Here is a 17,612-nt window from a genome sequence, read left to right on the forward strand (position 1 = left end):
CTGGTGTGTATTAACATTCCATTCCTCTTTTTCATTACTGCTATCACATATATTAAAACATGCGCGCGCACACATACACATGCAGTATTAGCTGATAAAGCCGTAACGGCAACCTCCAATATGAGAACTTTCTCCAGAATTCAATCCCAAACATCAATAAAACTAAAGACTCTGACAAATGTTAATAAAATTTCATTACATTTAAAAAAAAAACAAAAAACAAATAAAAAACCACACACTGGAATTTCACGACTGTGTTCCCATCGTGGGTTGTGTGAATCTGAGCTTTTAGGGAGTCACACTACTCTGTAGTTAGGCCCGAGGAATATTTCAAATCTCATTCAAATGGTAGAACATCGCATTATCTACGGCATCATCTTGATTTCTTCCTTTTATTTTTTATAACCAAAACTCGCAATGCATTATTGCTCCTATGCCGGGGAGGAGTGGGGCATCTCATTTCCTGGCTGCTTGCTGACGCATTGGGAGGATTTTGCTGCCAGCACTGCAAGCCTATGTGGAAATCAGAAGTCAAGGACTGTGATCTTCCTAAAGAAACAGCTTTAAAAAAATCTCAAGCTCTTCCTGCAATGCGGCAGATGTGCCCGTTGTAGCCAAGCTCCAGCCAGCTCTCAGAAACGCAGACAGCAAGCCTGGGACTCTGCAAGAGACCAAAATGATGTTTACACAGTGCTGTGAGGGTCTGTGAGACACCCTCCTTGGAGGACCCTTCAAGTATAGCTTCAAGTATAGCACCCCAGTGGGGCTTCCACTGGTCGTGCCCTCCCTGTGCCTCTGCTTACTCAGCCAGGGTTGGAAGCTCCGTGAGGGGAGCTCAGTGTGGGCTCTCACCTCCATCACAGAGTCTGGCCCAGCGCAGGCAGGGGCTTGACATTTCCATGCTGGGTGTGGACATACACATAGAGAATAACCTCGAAGGAGCCTTCTAAAAACGGAGTCACTTCCTGAATCTGGCAGGTAGCTCTCATTCCTAAAGGAAACCATATCATGGAGGACAGCTGACTCCCTTCTACCTGGAAGGGAAGAAAAGCCCAGTGTGCCCCTGAGGCAGATGGCATGCCTCTTCCTTCCCCTTTTCTATGAAGTGGTTTCTCAGCCCAGCCCTCAGTGAGAGGCTGCCCTGTTGCTGGTCTTTGTTTCCGGGCTAGAATTCCTTTGCTCCTAAGGATGACTCTCAGTTCTGGTCTGAGTCACTTCCCTGCGTCTCAGCCAATCGGTGAGGGAGATGCTGCTTCCCAAGTCAAAATCAGGGTTGTGCTTTTTTCTCTCAACCCTAGTATTTGCATTTGAGGTGAGTAAGAAGAAGTAGAGACACCTGGATTAGGACAATTCCCCCCTCAGCTCCAGCCCCAACGCCAAGCTCATTGTAGAACTAACCTCCATGCCTGACTTAAGGGGGGAAAAAAAGGAGGGGGGAAAAAAAAAAAAAAGGCCTGGAGAGACTGGAAGGATGGTGAGCCTCTCCAGCTACTGCCTTCTTCCTGAGAGCCCACCCTGCTGGCCAGCCGGCGCGCTGCAATGACAGTGCATGATTCATGGCTGTCTGCTTCGAGAGAGCAGGGCCTTCGCTGGAGTCTGCACATCTGCTGGATCCTAAGAAGAGCCCACGTTTTATCAAGTCTTTCCCTTAGGAAGATCACAAACCACTTCACGCACAATCATCTCTTCATCCAGCCCTGTCTCTTGGGAAGTGAAGACTACAGGGAGCCGTAAGATAAAGAGGCTATAATAACTCTAACTAAAATTTGGCTGGGATGTTGAGGGTTACTCTGTCCTCCAACTGAACATGCCATATGTTCTTCCGTAAGCACAAGTGACTGAATCTTTGAATTTATTCTTTATCTGAAAGATAGTTAAAATGAGTTGTCAAACACTTCAGTTCAGAACCATATTTAAGACTCCTTTTTTTTTTTTTTAAACCCCCCAATTGGTTCTTTGGGTAATCAGGACATTCTTAATTTTATTTATTATATATAAATATATAAAAATAAAATTTAATACATATTATGTATTAAATAGATATATATATTTTTTTTTTTAAAAAAAGGTCTGTAGTCTATTTGCCTATTTAATAATTTTCATATTTGACTGTCAGAACCAATCCAGGGAGATATATAGTATAGAAATGGCTTCGATATTATTAAACCATGCATTTAACCTCCAGCACATTTAAATAGAGAAAAAGGTCTTAGTCTGGAGTGAGTGGACAATGATAGCAGCCCTCACCACCACACACAGACACACGTGCATATATCTGGATGTGCACACACATATGAACACACACACACACACACACACACATACTTTTATCTTTCTGAGAACTGCTACCATCTCTTTGTTTAGGCCACAGGATACACAAAAGTGAGAATTAAAGTCCTTTGTGGTTTAATAAGGAGTTAAATGAAAAGAATCAAAGTTTTCCTCTGGTTCGAACCCCAACCTCTATTTGTTCATCCTATATGAGTTTTAAATGACCCAACTTCCCTAAGACTTAATTATGTTATCTCATTCTCCGTGAACCCCCTGTGAGTACCTCACTGTGGGGACTCGAAGACTTTGTGGGAAGTGTCAAACGTGTTTTATAAGGAAAACTATTTTTTACTCTTTTGAGGCTAGCAAAGATAGGAGTGCTTCTCTGTATCGTTTTAATGTATGAACCTAGGGATAATTCACTTAACCAAATAAGGGAGCTTTTCTGACTTGATTTCTCTGCAAGTTTGATGTGCACTTGAACCCACCCACCTGCTGCTGTGTACGAATGGATAACTAGGGAAATTTTTTCTGCCTATTAATTTGTTGAACTCCAATATGATTCCTGAAAAAATAAATATTCTAAGGGAAAAATTTTAGATGATATCCGCTTATCTCTCCTTTTTAAATAGTGACCAACGAAAGACTTTGCATGAAGAGGGGACTCACAAAATAAATATGTGGCTTTTTAACACGTTATCCACAGCCTGAATAAAAAATTTCAACCCAGGTGAAAGCTTTTCTTTGGAGAAGTGGGCTTCACTGATGCCCTGAACTCAAATTGAATGAAAACATTTGGGCTCCTTGTCTAGCCACGTGGGCTGCCTTTTGGATTCCACAAAAATAACTTTTTTTCTTACTCATAAAAATCATTTATTTTTTTCATTTAGATATTTAAAAGGGAAAAAGAAACAGATAAAAATAAAAATTACTGAAGAGGGAACCTAACAAATCATTCCCTCAACAGTGGTGGTTGGGGAAAGCAGCCTTTCACGATCACTAACTTTTCATTTTCTGAGTGAAAAACAAAAACAAATTTGAGACATTTTCCCCTGAAAGCTGCAAAATGATTTGTCTTCTTAGAATTATCAAAGTGATTTCATGTTCTCAGAAGTATCAAACCATACTTGGTAGGAAAAACCATAACTACTAACCTATTAGAAATGATATCTTAAAAAGTGAAGTAGAAACAACTAAGGAGAGACTTTTTCTGAAGATATAAGTGTAAGAAAAGCAGGAAACTCAAAATGACCTGTCAATCTTAGAGCAAGATTTTTTGAAATAATAACTTAGTAACCCTGATCTCTAGAGTTTTGCTTTTTTAACGCTGAATGCATTATATCTATTTTCACTTAATCTTCCTTTTTCATAAGGTTTAAAAGATAAACTTTCTGATATAAAATTGCTGAATTAGACAAATGCCATTTGTTTGATTAATGTCTCTCATAAGCAAGAACTGCATGACCTCTGCATGTTTCCGTCAGGTGTCATTTGGGCTACATTTAAATTTAAGCAGGATCAAGAAAGGGTTGATTTCACTGTGATGATGTGCCTTTCTTGTTTGCAGATAATTAGCGTGAAAAATTTTTCATATATATGAAATGCCATGATAAAAGAAGAGAGAAGGAATAGTGTCAACTAGAGCATGTTTTATTTCAAAACTAGAAAAAAATAAATTTAAAATAAATTCCCCAAGAATTGTAAGTAGCTTTCTCTCACCTATGTGGCATCTACTGACTTCTATTTAGTTATCGTATTTTTATTACTATGTGGCCCGTATTAAACGAATTTAGGTTTGGGGATGGATGAGCTGATCATTTTGATTAAGCACAAATATTATTTCCCTAATGGAATACTTTTAATCACTTTTTCATTTAAATGGCTGTAGTTGATATTATAGGTATAATCTCTCTTTTACCAGTTAGGAATATACTTAGCTGCAAGTAACAAAGAATTGAAATGTGGTATCTTAACAAAATAGTGTTGAGTTTTTCTCACAAACAAAACAAAATAACAACAACAACAAAAATCCAAAAGGCAAGCTGTTTCAATGTGTGTCCAACAGTTCCATGATGGCAGGCCGGACATTTCTGTCCTTTTGCAGTTAAGATGGTGGCACATCTGCATTCTAAACAGGAATAGAGGTGAAAAGTGGTGCCAACTCTGTCTGTTCTTTTTTGTAGGAAAAGGAAAACCTTCCCAGGAACAATCTGAACAGACTTCTTAGATTCCATTGGCAGAACTGACTCATGGATCCAACTGACATTGGCTGCCCCTTATGCCGTGGACACTGGGAAAGCAAGGAAGATGATGGTTGTGATTGGCTCTGACAAGTTTCAGTCTACATCAGATCCAGTGAGGCAAAATACATCACCATTCTGAACAAATGCTGAGGAAAGGAAGAAAGGAAAATAGATGTTAACCAGGTGATAACATTGCCCTTTCCATATCCACAAAGACATATCCATCGTTCTCTTGCTTATTGCCAAAATATGCCACCTGCTATGTGAGCTTCAGTCTTCAAACTCCAAGTCCTTGACATATTGCAGCAGTCAATCCCATCATCTTGTGGAAAGAAGCATACTTCCTACTGATTTCCACAGGGTCCTTAACCTCTATCATTAGAACTGATGCTCTATGACAGTAGAACTTAATTGAAGTACAAATAAAACCTTTTATTTCTCTACCATCATTGGGAAAGGGGCTTTCATGGGCCCATCTATGCTTTCACATCCATTTTCTCCACATTTGCTCTCTCAGGCAGTAAGGAGCAAGCGGTTTGGTTCATCGTATGGTTCCCAGACCCTCATCAATGGTTTTTTACATAGCTTAATGAAAAGCTCACAGACATTGGCATAAGACAAACCTGAGTCTGCATGCAAGTTTTTCTCTTACTTACCTCCTGAGCTTAAGTAAGTTATCTATTTTCTTTGGACCTCATTTTCCTCACCCATGCATGAACGTACCCATTCCTGGGTCATCAGCAGCCACAAGGATGGGATGGGTTATGTAGACAAACGTAGAGGACACATCTTGATGTTCTTCTTTCTCTCTCTCTCCCTTAAAATGAAGTCTATTATGAGATCCAATCCAGTACTAAGGAAGAAGGGAAAAAAAACAACTTAAGGTTCAGTATGGGTTTTCAATCTTGTTCTTAAGTGCACACAGAAAATCTTTCAGTCAGTCCTGGGTAATAGAAAACAGACTACAATTATAGGGGCTGGAGTGTGGAGGCTGATAAAGACAGATATCTAGGTTTCCAGGAATGAGAGAGAACTGAGCTGCTCTAGGACAGAGAGTAGGTTCTAGAGCAACAGCTGTCTGTCAAGGCTTGCTTGCAATCTCTTTCTCAACATCTTCAACCCTCATTAAAGAAGTTGTTCTTCCCCTGTCGAACTCCTTTCTTTCTCTTAGCTTATTTCATATTCAATCTAACTCATCAGTTTTATAATTATTTCATGTACGTTATCTTCCCTCTCAACTATAAAAATAGGATAATAGTAATACCTTTTTCAATGAAATTATGCAGTGATTAAATAAGATACTGTAGGTGAAAGGGCCTAGTACAATGCCTGACTCATTTTCAGTCCTACAGACATAGTCATTGTGTGTATGTTTGCATGTGTGTCTGTGTGTGTATGTTTGTGTGTGTGTGTGTACTTTCTAACTACTTACTCACCAGAGCTTTACAAAGTAATTTTCATCATTCTTGGAATTCTTTTGGGGTTTCCATAAATTTCCAACTTTCTCCACTTTATTCATTGTAGTCTTTCAGAAATCTTCCCGAGGGATAGAAGGTACTAACAGATGCTCTGCCTATATGGAATAAACATTTTCAAACCATTACATATATATGAAAAATCCTTTCTCATCTATCTGTAAAATTTTGTCTACAGCAAAGTGTGCTTACGTTCCATCAATGGTGAATGGACTTGATGGTGACTTTTGTCTGAAAATACTCCTTAAAAATGGCAAAAGTTACTACTTTTCTAAAGGAAAGTTTTGATGATGAGGCTAACAGGGCCCAAACCGACTCTCCTATTAAAAAACTAACACCCTGCATGCACCAGTAATTCCTTCCCCAAGATTCATTTTATGATGGGTAGACACAGCCTTAATGGAAGTTAAAACTGTATTTGAGGGATTGTTTGTGAAAATTGGAGGCACATTAGGCATGAATCTCATTTATGTAGAACTAGAGAGAGCAGCCATGCTACTTACAAAGCATTAGAACCAAATCCTTGTCATCAATAAAATAAAAAGTCAGACGTAGTGTTTTATAGCTAAATTGATTATGCTGATTTTGGTACCTATCCTTTCCTGGTCCCAAAACTATTTAAGTAATAAAGTTTTAATTGCCATACGTACCAATTAAGAGTCCTTGGCAAACTGTTTGCAAGTGAATAATAAATGATTCAAACCTATAAATAAAAGGAAAATATGCTAAAATAGTAATGATAGACTGTACATACAAATGAGCACACTGGGGGCTTCCCTGCGGGAGAAAAGAAAAGCCTCCCTCTCGTCAGCAGTGCCATTTTTTTTATGTAGCAAGGGAAAAGGCAACGTTAGCAAACAAAAATTGCCTTTCACTTTGCCAACAAGATAAATAGAATGAAATTTCAATGAAAATGACTGGAAAATGTACATGATTGATGCTAAATTTGCAAAAATTCCAAAGATATGGGTACAGTTTGTCATCAAAAATGATGTAGAAATCTTTTTGTTTTGTCAGAAAAATTATGCACAGAAAAAATTGCCAATTTTCCTCCTCCAGCTCTTGTCCTTGCCTCCTCTAGAATCTGTTTGCTTTTTGAAGAAAAGCGACAGGAATATTTTTACTTTAAAATCTTTTATTTTGCTAATCACTAAGAATGTGTGGCAGACATGTTTCCGTGGGAGCTTTCATGAAGATAATGGGCCTGCATCTGTCCCTCACAGCGTCGGAGGAGGACCAAAGGAGGAGCCGTACATGAAAGCCCTTTGCAAACTTCAAAATGCCCCCAAAATGTTCATTTTCCTTATTAGCTAAATGCCAACTTAGATACATTTAAATACTGTTTGTGGAAAAGAAAATGAGATTCTAAACTCTAAATCAAAGGGAAATTAGATAGCCTTAAAAGTGGGGATGGAAGATAAGAAAAAACAAAACATGCTTTTACTAAGATTTAGAGATCAGGCCTATACTCAATCCTTATCTTTTATAACAACAACAACTCACTTTTCCTGCCTCCCCCCAACCCCCACAGATCAGGAGACCACAGTCTCGTATATCTGAGTCTTTTCTAAATGTCCAGCCTTTAACACATATTCAATGAATGAATGAATGGTCACTAATGAACTAGGTACAGACTTGAGTTCTTTTTTTTTTTTTCTTACTTGCAATAGTTCATTTAATCTTTATGTTAAACATATGTGGGACACCTGGGTGGCTCACTTGGTTAAGCAGCTGCCTTCGGCTCAGGTCATGATCCCAGCGTCCTGGGATCGAGTCCCACATCGGGCTCCTTGCTCCGCAGGGAGCCTGCTTCTCCCTCTGACTCTGCCTGCCACTCTGCCTGTGCTCGCTCTTGCTCTCTCGCTCTCTCTCTGACAAATAAATAAATAAAATCTTTAAAAAAAAAAAACATGAAAGGAGCTTACCCTCAATTTTTGATAAGAAAACTGAAACTCAGAAAGGTATTTGTTATGTGCTATGTGTACTGTTATAAGCATTTCACACAATTATATTGTTTAAACTTTGTTGCAATCCTATGGGATGAGCTCTATTATCCCCATTTAAAGATAAGAAAACTGATACAGAGAGAAGTAAAATAACTTGACCAATAAAGGGAGTCCCACTAAGCTGGATTCTAACCCTAGAAGACTGACCCCAGAGATATACTTTTGCTTTTTGAAGATTTATTTATTTATTTCAGAGAGGGAGAAACAGAGTATGAGCAATGGGAGGGGCAGAGACAGAGGGAAGAGAGAATCTTAAGCAGACTCCTTGCTGAGTGCTGAGCCCCACATGGGGCTCCATCTCATGACACTGAGATTATGACCTGAACCAAAACCAAGAGTCTGCTGCTTAACCGACTCTGCCACCCAGGAGCCACCCCCCACCCAGACCCCAGAGAAACACTTTCAATGTGAATATTATTCTGCCTTGCCTGCTGAGGGCATGCAGTAAGAATGTGGTACAGCTCAGATTTTGTATCCAACTCTGCCTGACTCCCAAACTCCGAAATGATCTCTCTCCATTCCATATCCTGAAGAATATTTTCAAAGTTGCCAAAACAGAAGGCTGGAGCCAAAAAGAGTTGCAGAATTGGGAAGATCTTGGTAGGAAAAAACTGAAATTGATTTTGGCAGTTTGCTGAAGGTGCTCAGGAGCCAAGGAGAAAGGAAGCACTGACATGAAGGCAACTTACTCGACCCAGGAGAGAGTCTGAATTCCATCACTTCTAAGTGGGTGACATTGACCATCTTCATTCGATTGACCTAAGACTCCATTCCTCAAATGAGAAAACCAAGTAAAATAGTAAAGCAGATGCTACACAACTCAGTTTTTTGCCAATGTAATGACACGTATGAACTTAGAAAGTATCACTGTTAGAGTAGCAGAATGGTTTCACTCTTTTTAATATATATATACATATATTTTGATTAATTTATTTGACTGAGAGAGAGAGATCACAAGCAGGCATAGAGGCAGGCAGAGAGAGAGGAGGAAGCAGGCTCCCCACTGAGCAGAGAGCCCGATGCGGGCTTGATCCCAGGACCTTGAGATCATGACTGGAGCCGAAGGCAGAGGCTAAACCCACTGAGCCACCCCCGCACCCTTAGTTTCACTCTTTTATAGGAACTATTGGCTGAATTTGTACAGAAATAAATCACGTCTGGTTTGGTGGGAAGGAGCACATGATATATTCAGTTTTATTTCATTTGAAGGCTCTTCTGAAAATCAATTCTACTCTTCAGTTAGACCATAGGGTCAGATTACTTTTTTTTTTTTTTTTTTTTAATAAATACAGACTGCTTTAGAGTAAAGATCATTAAAAATTCAAACTTTGTTTCTAAATCAGATACAAGGAGTTATCTAAAGAAATCAGGGATTATAATAATTGAAGAGATTTCAGAAACATGTTTAATCCAACCCTGTGTCTTTTCTTTAAATGTATTTGAGCTGGTTCAACCATGAATCCTTTCGATCAACTAGAGTCGACTGAATACTCATCGTATAACAGTAACCACTTACCGAACAATGTTACAGGTCATGTACAGTGCTAAACTTCATTTGGATTATCTCATTAAGTCTAATAACCCTTAGGAAGGGTGCTTTTATTATTGCCATTTCACCAATAAAAAGACTGTAGCATAAAGTAGGTTAAGGGACTATCCAAGAACACAGAAGTCATAAGTAGTCAGGCCAAGCTTAGAACCAGGTGTGCTTCTAAGCCTCCAGAACACATGAGGCTAATCCCAAGCCATAAAGAAACTGTACCTGGTGCTAGGTTAATTTGTAAAAATTCAATATTTTGGCATAACGTTAAGCTTGCAGAAAACTCGAAAGAATATGAATAGTACAAAGAACACCATTATACCATATATATGCTTCATGTATTAAAATTTTACTCAATATTTTTTGTCATTCGCCCAACAGATAGAGAAAGGAAGAAAAAAGAAAGAAAGAAAGAAAGAAAGAAAGAAAGAAAGAAAGAAAGAAAGATGATAGATCAGTAGATGACATATCGATAGATCAGTAGATCCATTGATCCATAGAGTGACCAAGATAGATACAATAGGTAGAAAGAAGGGTAAGTAGATAGATGGATAGATGGGCAGGTGGATGGATGGATATAAATTTATAGATACAGATATGTATCATTTTCTTTTTCCTGACTCTAGAGGATAAGTAGCATACATTAGGGGCCGTTATCCCCGTATACTTCAGTGTCTAATTCTTAAGAAGAGGATATTTTCTCACATAACCTACAGGACAGTTATGAACCTCAGTAAAATTAACATTGATAGGATACTATTTTCTAATCTGCTGTCTGCACTCCAATTTTGTCAAGTGACCCAATAATGTCCTTCATAGCATTTTCTCCCTCCAGTGCCAGATTCACTCTAGAGTCAAGTAATGCATTTTATTATTATGTCTCTTTAGCCTACTTTAATCTAAAACATTTCTACAACCTTTCTTTGTCTTTTATGACATTAACAGGTTTGAAGGAAACTGTACTTTTTTTTTTTTTTTTTTTTTTTTTTTACATTGAGATATTCTTCATTTGGAGTTTATGTGATGTTTACTTATGATTAAATTCAGCGAATGCATTCCAGGCTGGAATAATACATAAGTAATATTGGGTCCTCCTCAAGTTATCATATCTGGAGGCACATCATGTCCATCTGCCTGTCCCTGATGTTAATTTGGATCACCCAGTCAAGGTTTGTCTGATTACATCATTATATATTACTATTATGCAGTTACTTATATAGAAATTAAATTGTGATAAATATACATATATAAATAATACTAAGTATATAGCTATAATATAGTTAGTATTATGTTGGTACTGTTTTTCCCCTTACAACTACAAGCAATCGTGCAGACACTTAATACCATACAAATATCTTGCTTCATCAAAATTTCCCTCTGGATCAATGACTCTTGCATGATCCAATTTTTAGCAAGACACAGGACGGTAGTATGATAGACTTTTTTGTTTAATCTTTAATCATTCCTTCAGGTAGAATTTCTAAAAATATTTTTTTTAACTCTTTGGCATCTTCCACTATGACTATGAACTCTTTCTCATGCATGTGGGATTTTCATCAGGTCTTGAAGGAGTCCAGGATGATAATGGAGAAAAGAAAGGAATGAAGAGCTTTCTCAGTTCTGTTCCTAAAATTTTCAAGTGGGAAATCCTCAACCCTGAACATCAAGAAATTACTTTTTAGAACTCTTAAGCTAAATATATTGTGAAGAAATTTCCAATTTTGTTCAGTGGAAACTAGTTTTACAAAATCCTCTTTGAAAACGGCACTGTGGTCAAGATTAGGCAATGAAGCTTACCAAGGTCCCCACCCCCACATAAATTCGCAGTACATATTAGTAAGTTAAAGACTGTTAAGTCCTACATTAGAGACGACTGGTTAACGTTAACCCAGTTTTGCCACATTCACTTGAGCCCCCCAGTAACACCTGTTATCATCATTCAAAGCCTTATCTGAGAATGTTAATTTGCATATGTAAAGTGAATATTAAGTTGCCTTTAAGGTCTGTCCTCTGCTCCTCCATAGTCCTCTCTATAGCTCTTTGAAATCAAAATCACTTTGTAACCAGTTATTAGCTTATCAAACAGTTCCATTTGAGAAGCAGTTCCATTCTGTCCTAGAGGACAGAAATTTGTTGTTTACAGTATTTGTCATTTCTGTTACACTACCTGGTACTTAACAGGCATTCAAAAAGTGTTAAATTGAAGCATTGAATTGTGTGAGAGATATCGAATTTACTTGAAATTTTATCTTAGTTCGGAAGCTGCTCTTCCCTCACCTGGGTCCCCATTCAGTTAATTATTTTTAAATTAATTTTACCTGGGGACCATAACAATTACTCTCCTTCATCCTAGAATACATGCCCCGTTGAAAAACAAAGCAACACGTGTTCAGAGTTTTTGAGTAGCTTGGAGTGATGACATTTTAAGGGGTGTGGACCCCACCAGCTTCCCCACCCCCACTCCCTACCCCCATACCCCCACCCAGTGACTAAATTGAGTTCAATTGCAAAACAATGTGTCTGTCTCTTCAGTCTTCTCACCCTCTTCCCCACGCTGGAAGTTTCCTGGTAAATGATACTGGCAAGCCCCCTTCTCTTCTGGAGCTAGTATTCTAGTGGGTGAAGACAAAACAAAGTGCGCAAATAAACAAGAGAACTCCTGGAGCCTTAAGCACTTTGAAGACAATAAAACAGCATAATAAGATAGAGGGTAAGCAAGTGGGGTTAAAACTTCAAGGAGAAGCCAACCTCATGAGAACCTGGGAGCTGAGACTCTTAGGAAGAGGGGCTCAGCGAGTGCAAAGGCCTTGAGGCAGAAAGTGGGTGTGGAGGGCTGAGCCCAGAAGTGGCCCGGTGACAATGAAGCATAGGCGTCACATGACATTCCCTGGCTGCGGCTGGAGACTCTTCTCAGCAGCATCTTGTGAACGAGGAGGGCGATGAGGGAGAAAACGATAAAGATCTGAGAGCTGTGAACAGCAATAAATAAAAGAGGCGAGGTTTTGACGTTAAGTGATGGATGATAATGTACAGAATCTAAGTGAGCAACACGATGGGAAGACAGTCCTGCTGCCTTAGCTGCTTCTCCCTCAAACCTCCTGGCTTCCTCTCCTTTGGTTTCTCCCTTTCTTTGTCTTCCGCTTTCAATGCCTTACCTTCTGTGTGTCTCCCCCAAGCCCCTGGCCGATCAGGTCCCTCTCTTCTATTTTTTGCTCTCCCTCTTCTCCCTTCCCCTTTCCTTATCCCTCTTGTGGGTCCTAGCTTCCCCCTCAGCTCGTGTTTCTCATTCATACTAATTTATTTGACAAACCTTCACCAGATCGCTTCTATTACCAGGCACTCTCCTTAGTACCTGAAGGAGATGCTGAGATGAATTAGCTGTAGTGCTCCCTGCCCTCAAGGAACTTGTGGGCTTCTAGGGGAGGGAGATGAATGCATTATTCCAAAGCAGTGTGCGCAATATAAAGGAATAGACACAGAGATGGCCCTTCACAGCCATAGCCCTTCTCTGCCTTAAGCAATCATAATATAGCAAGAATCCCCTGACATTCCTCCTTTTAGCTCTCTGCCCTAAAATCTATTTCACATGCTGCCTTAAGATTAATCTCCCTGAAACACTGCTCTTGTGAATTCTGTATTGAGACAGAAATGGGTTCAAAATACATCCCCCCACATAGAAACTAAGTGCATTGTGGGATCCTGGATAAAATCCTGGAACAGAAAAAGAAAATGGACATCAGTGAAGAAACAGATGAAAGTCAAAAAGGTCCACAGATTAGTTAATAATAACTTACCCCTGTTAATTTCCTGGTTGATAGTTGTTGTATGGGAAAGTAAGATGCTAATGCCAGGAGAGGCAAGATGTGAGGTCTGTGAGAACTCTAGGATTTTTGCAACTCCCCTTTAAGCCTAACATTTATTAAAAATGTTACTTAAATATTAGTTAACATTAGCTAGCTAATACTAGTGTATGTTGGGTTTTTTGTTTTGTTTTGTTTTTAAGAAAGAATACACATCACTGAAGATGTTTGGGGACAAGAAAAAAAAATAGAGTATTCCCAGTGACTTTGTCTTAATGGCCACTAGACAATGACCAAAAAAGTCAGGGCATGCTGCCTCTGAAGAAGAAAGGGGAAACACGATCAGAGAGGGGCCTTGTCCTCTGCCTGATTGTGTACACACGTATGTTTGTTTCATGATAATTCTTTTTTTTTTTTTAAGATTTTATTTATTTATTTGACAGACAGAGATCACAAGTAGGCAGAAAGGCAGGCAGAGAGAGAGGAGGAAGCCGGCTTCCTGCTGAGCAGAGAGCCCAATGCGGGGCTCGATCCCAGAACCCTGAGATCATGACCTGAGCTGAAGGCAGAGGCTTAACCCTCTGAGCCACCCAGGTGACCTGTTTCATGATAATTCTTAAATTGTGCATATGTATTCTATTACCCTTCTGAATGAGTATCGGACAGGATAGTGTTAAGTAAATACACAAATTATGTATCATTGAAAAATAAATATATGCTCCGACACTAGCAAGCTGTGTGACTCTGGGCATATTACTTTGTCATTCAATTGGTTGTCATAAGGATTCAATGAAATAATGTATAAAACACTTAACATGAGCTTGGCCAATAATAAATAATAAATGCTAGCTTGCATTGCATATAGAGATATATATTTTATTATATTGCACAATAGTAACAAAACTAACCATAAAGTGGGAAGAAATAATCATCTCAAACCAGAAATAAACCATTTTATTATCATCATTATTAGTGTTATTGTTATTATGGGGTTAAAGTAATAATAGCTGAGATTTACTGAACTAATACTATGCTTCAGAAGCTGAGCTAGTTCGAAGGGGTCCCAGGAATCTGGGAGTTTAATTTTGTAAGTGACTCTCCACATTATTAAGTGATCAGTGGATCACACTTGGAGAAAACAGAGCTCTGGCAGCACTATCCCATAGAAATAGTATGCAAGTGTTTTTACATGTAGGTTTTATTATTCAAGTATGGTAAGGCCAACAAATCTGACAATTACCGCCACTGAAAAGGTAGTTTGTTATAGTCACAGATCCCAAGAAGATAGGGCATGCCATTCCATGGGCAGGGGCCATATAGGGAAAGACCAAGGGTAGTCAGGAGGTCCAGAGAAGGGGGCAGAACATGGGCAAGAGCCTTTATGGTGATTAGGGTAGGCAGAGTAGCAGGGTAGGCAGGTAGCAGGGTAGGCAATCTTAAACTTGGCTAATTTGAACCATTTCCATGGGCTTTGGGACATAGGGTGTCTCCCTAGTTGTCTGGTACCTGGCCCTGGGGTGAATCGGGCAGCTGAATAGTGGTTTGGAGAATGCAAGCCTGATAAAAAAGGTGGCTGGGCGTATGGACTCTGAATTGGTTGTTTTACTGGTAGAAGGTGCTTTCATATGCAAGTCCTTTGCTATCTCTAGAAATTGCCTATTCCTAGAAGAGGCGGTCTCCTTAGAGTCAGCAAGACACAGATAGATACCAAGTATCAAATACAGAAACTAGAAAATGTGATTATTAAAAAGAGCCATTGATGTAATTTTAAATTTCCTAGTAGCCATTTTTTTTAAAGATTTTATTTATTTATTTCTCAGAGATGGAGAGAGCACAAGCAGGGTGAGCAGCAGGCAGAGGGAGGAGCAGGGAGCCTGATGTGGGACTTGACCCCAGTACCCTGAGATCATGACCTGAGCCAAAGGCAGATGCTTACCTAACTGAGCCACCTATTTTAATTTTATTTGTTTTAAATATTTTATTTATTTATTTGACAGACAGAGATCACAAGTAGGCAGAGAGGCAGGGAAGGGGAAGCAGGCTCCCTGCTGAGCAGAGAGCCCGATGCAGGGCTCCATCCCAGGACCCTGGGATCATGACCTGAGCCGAAGGCAGAGGCTTTAACCCACTGAGCCACCCAGGCACCCCATGAACTACCTGTTTTTAAAGAGGAAAAAAAAAAAAAAAGCCAAAAACATATCTTGAAAGTATCTTAAATACTATCGTTTCAACATGGAACTGATACACAATTTGTTAATATTTTATATTTTTCATATTAAATCTTGAAATCCACATGTCAGCTATACTTGAGGCATGAGATTTTGACTGGGTGCATTTCAGGTGCTCCCCAGCCGCACGTGGTTAGTGGCTACTCTATTGGACAGTGCAGCCCTGGAAAGTCATAGAAGAATTCATCGAGGTTGATGGAGACTTAAGAGAATTTCTGAGCATCTGCTTGGTGGTGTAGCCATGCGATTCATTAAAATGGTCTCTCCTCTGACCCCCAACCCCGCCTCAGCATATTATCAACACTGCTCTTGTCTTTTGCTAGCCCACTCCCCTGCCCTCCCCCTCATTACCATGTCCCCCATCACCGCTGTCACCTCCTCTTTCCCTGTCTCTCCATATTAGTCTTCTGTCCGGGGTTAGACAAAGGAGAAATACTACTCTTGCTTTTTTCAGGTTGTTATCATAGAAATCACTGCTCCTGGGGAAGGGGCTGGGAGAGATCTTGGTGGAGAGAGGATTGCTAGAAGAATGTCCTAAGCGGGGTTAAGGTGCCGAAAAATAAAAATAAAGGAAAGGTAACCATGGGCCCTGTATTAGCTGCTGTAAAAACAAACAATGCTTACCCCACAGTAAACCTTCTTACTTGATGATTGGGATAGAAAGAAAATGGGGTGGGAGGGTGGCTTTTTTATTTAAATCTATATGTCAGTTAAATGATCACAGTAGGAAAAAACTGAAAGATAACAATTTATATTATTTTAAAGGGTAAAAAATTTAAAAAGCAAACAAACAAGTAGCTTGCTAGTCTAAAAAAAACCCATAAGTTTATCATCGTGTCTGGTTTTTATTTTGTTGAGGTATTTTTGTTCATGATCATTTGAAAGTTTAATCAGCTCTCTTGGGAAAATCTAATACAATTCAGGCAATTTTAATGCCCAAATCAGCAAGGTCCACATAGCATTTCCCAACCTAGACACCATATGACAAACTAAGTTCTCCTAGACAATATTCCCTTGATTCCAAGCTCACTCATCCTTGATCTCTATTTTTAAGGTGTAAATCTGGCACCCAGGAAAGTGAGAAATATGTAGCTTTGTCCTGAGCCAGGAATCCTGTGAATATGTCTCAGGCAAGATAATCCACAGAGCTTAGCACACGCCCTGCGACCTGAGACATGCTCCTGTCTTCGCCATTTCCTATAAATAGTGGTTGCCTACCGAACTTCACAGAAAATGGCAGCTTCAGTAACATTTTACGGGACTGACAATTTAGGTCTACCTTAATTTCTTCTTGAAGTTTCATCAAAGATTACTTAAAATAAGATTGCGCCTGGTAATGGACCCTCTAACTTTGGCTAGCGTGTGGCAACAGGAAAAAAAAAAAATTCTTGTCAACATTGTTATTTTCAACCAAGTTACTCCTCATGGACACCTCTGGCAAAATTCCCTGGAAGGATAGAATGAACGTGTATTTTAAATGATCCTGAAAAACACACCTTGCTGCTTCTTGTAAAGTATTAGCTGAAGTGCTCGTTGGTGATAGGACAATGGGAAACAAAAAAACTGGGGCTCAGTTCTCAGTCTCTGTTGCTCAATAATATAGAAGGACAGGATGTTTCCAAAGATTTCTCTGAAATGCTGCACATCCATGATTTCAAATAAAATTGCTAATTTGTCTTCAAAACACCCAGTTTGCACTGATGGAATAGCTCTGTCTGATAAAGGCCACAAGCCAGTACAAGGTAATCATTAGGGAGACATTATTATTATTTTGCTAATTAGTCAAAAATCATTGGCTTTCCCGTGGCTTCTTCCTGCTGAGCAATCATTTGATCTTGCTTATGTTGACAAACACACACGTCACCAATTCTGCCTCATTTATCCTTTGACAGGGACGGTGTTTGCTTCTTCGTGTGTAAAGAGAGGAAAACTAAGTGTAAGCAAATAGGCACAGGAACCACGCAGTGTAACTCAGACTCATTTTCTGGCACACAAACAAAGAAACAAACAAACAAACAGTGCAACACCTTGTTTTCTAACAAACTGGCT

General features: G+C 39.3%; 1 long non-coding RNA gene across 1 annotated transcript in view; it reads right to left on the reverse strand.

The window, feature by feature from the left end:
• Positions 1–5,247: 5,247 nt before the first annotated feature.
• Positions 5,248–17,612, reverse strand: part of LOC309856464 — a 30,276-nt gene continuing 17,911 nt past the window's right edge. The window contains exons 2-3 of the long non-coding RNA XR_014307216.1: positions 5,951–6,087; positions 5,248–5,367 (exon numbers count right to left, since the gene is read on the reverse strand). This is a non-coding gene — a long non-coding RNA (uncharacterized lncRNA). The remainder of the gene's footprint in view (positions 5,368–5,950; positions 6,088–17,612) is intronic.

Source organism: Mustela nivalis, assembly GCF_964662115.1.
Source record: "Mustela nivalis genome assembly, chromosome: 2".
Classification (NCBI taxonomy): domain Eukaryota; kingdom Metazoa; phylum Chordata; class Mammalia; order Carnivora; family Mustelidae; genus Mustela; species Mustela nivalis.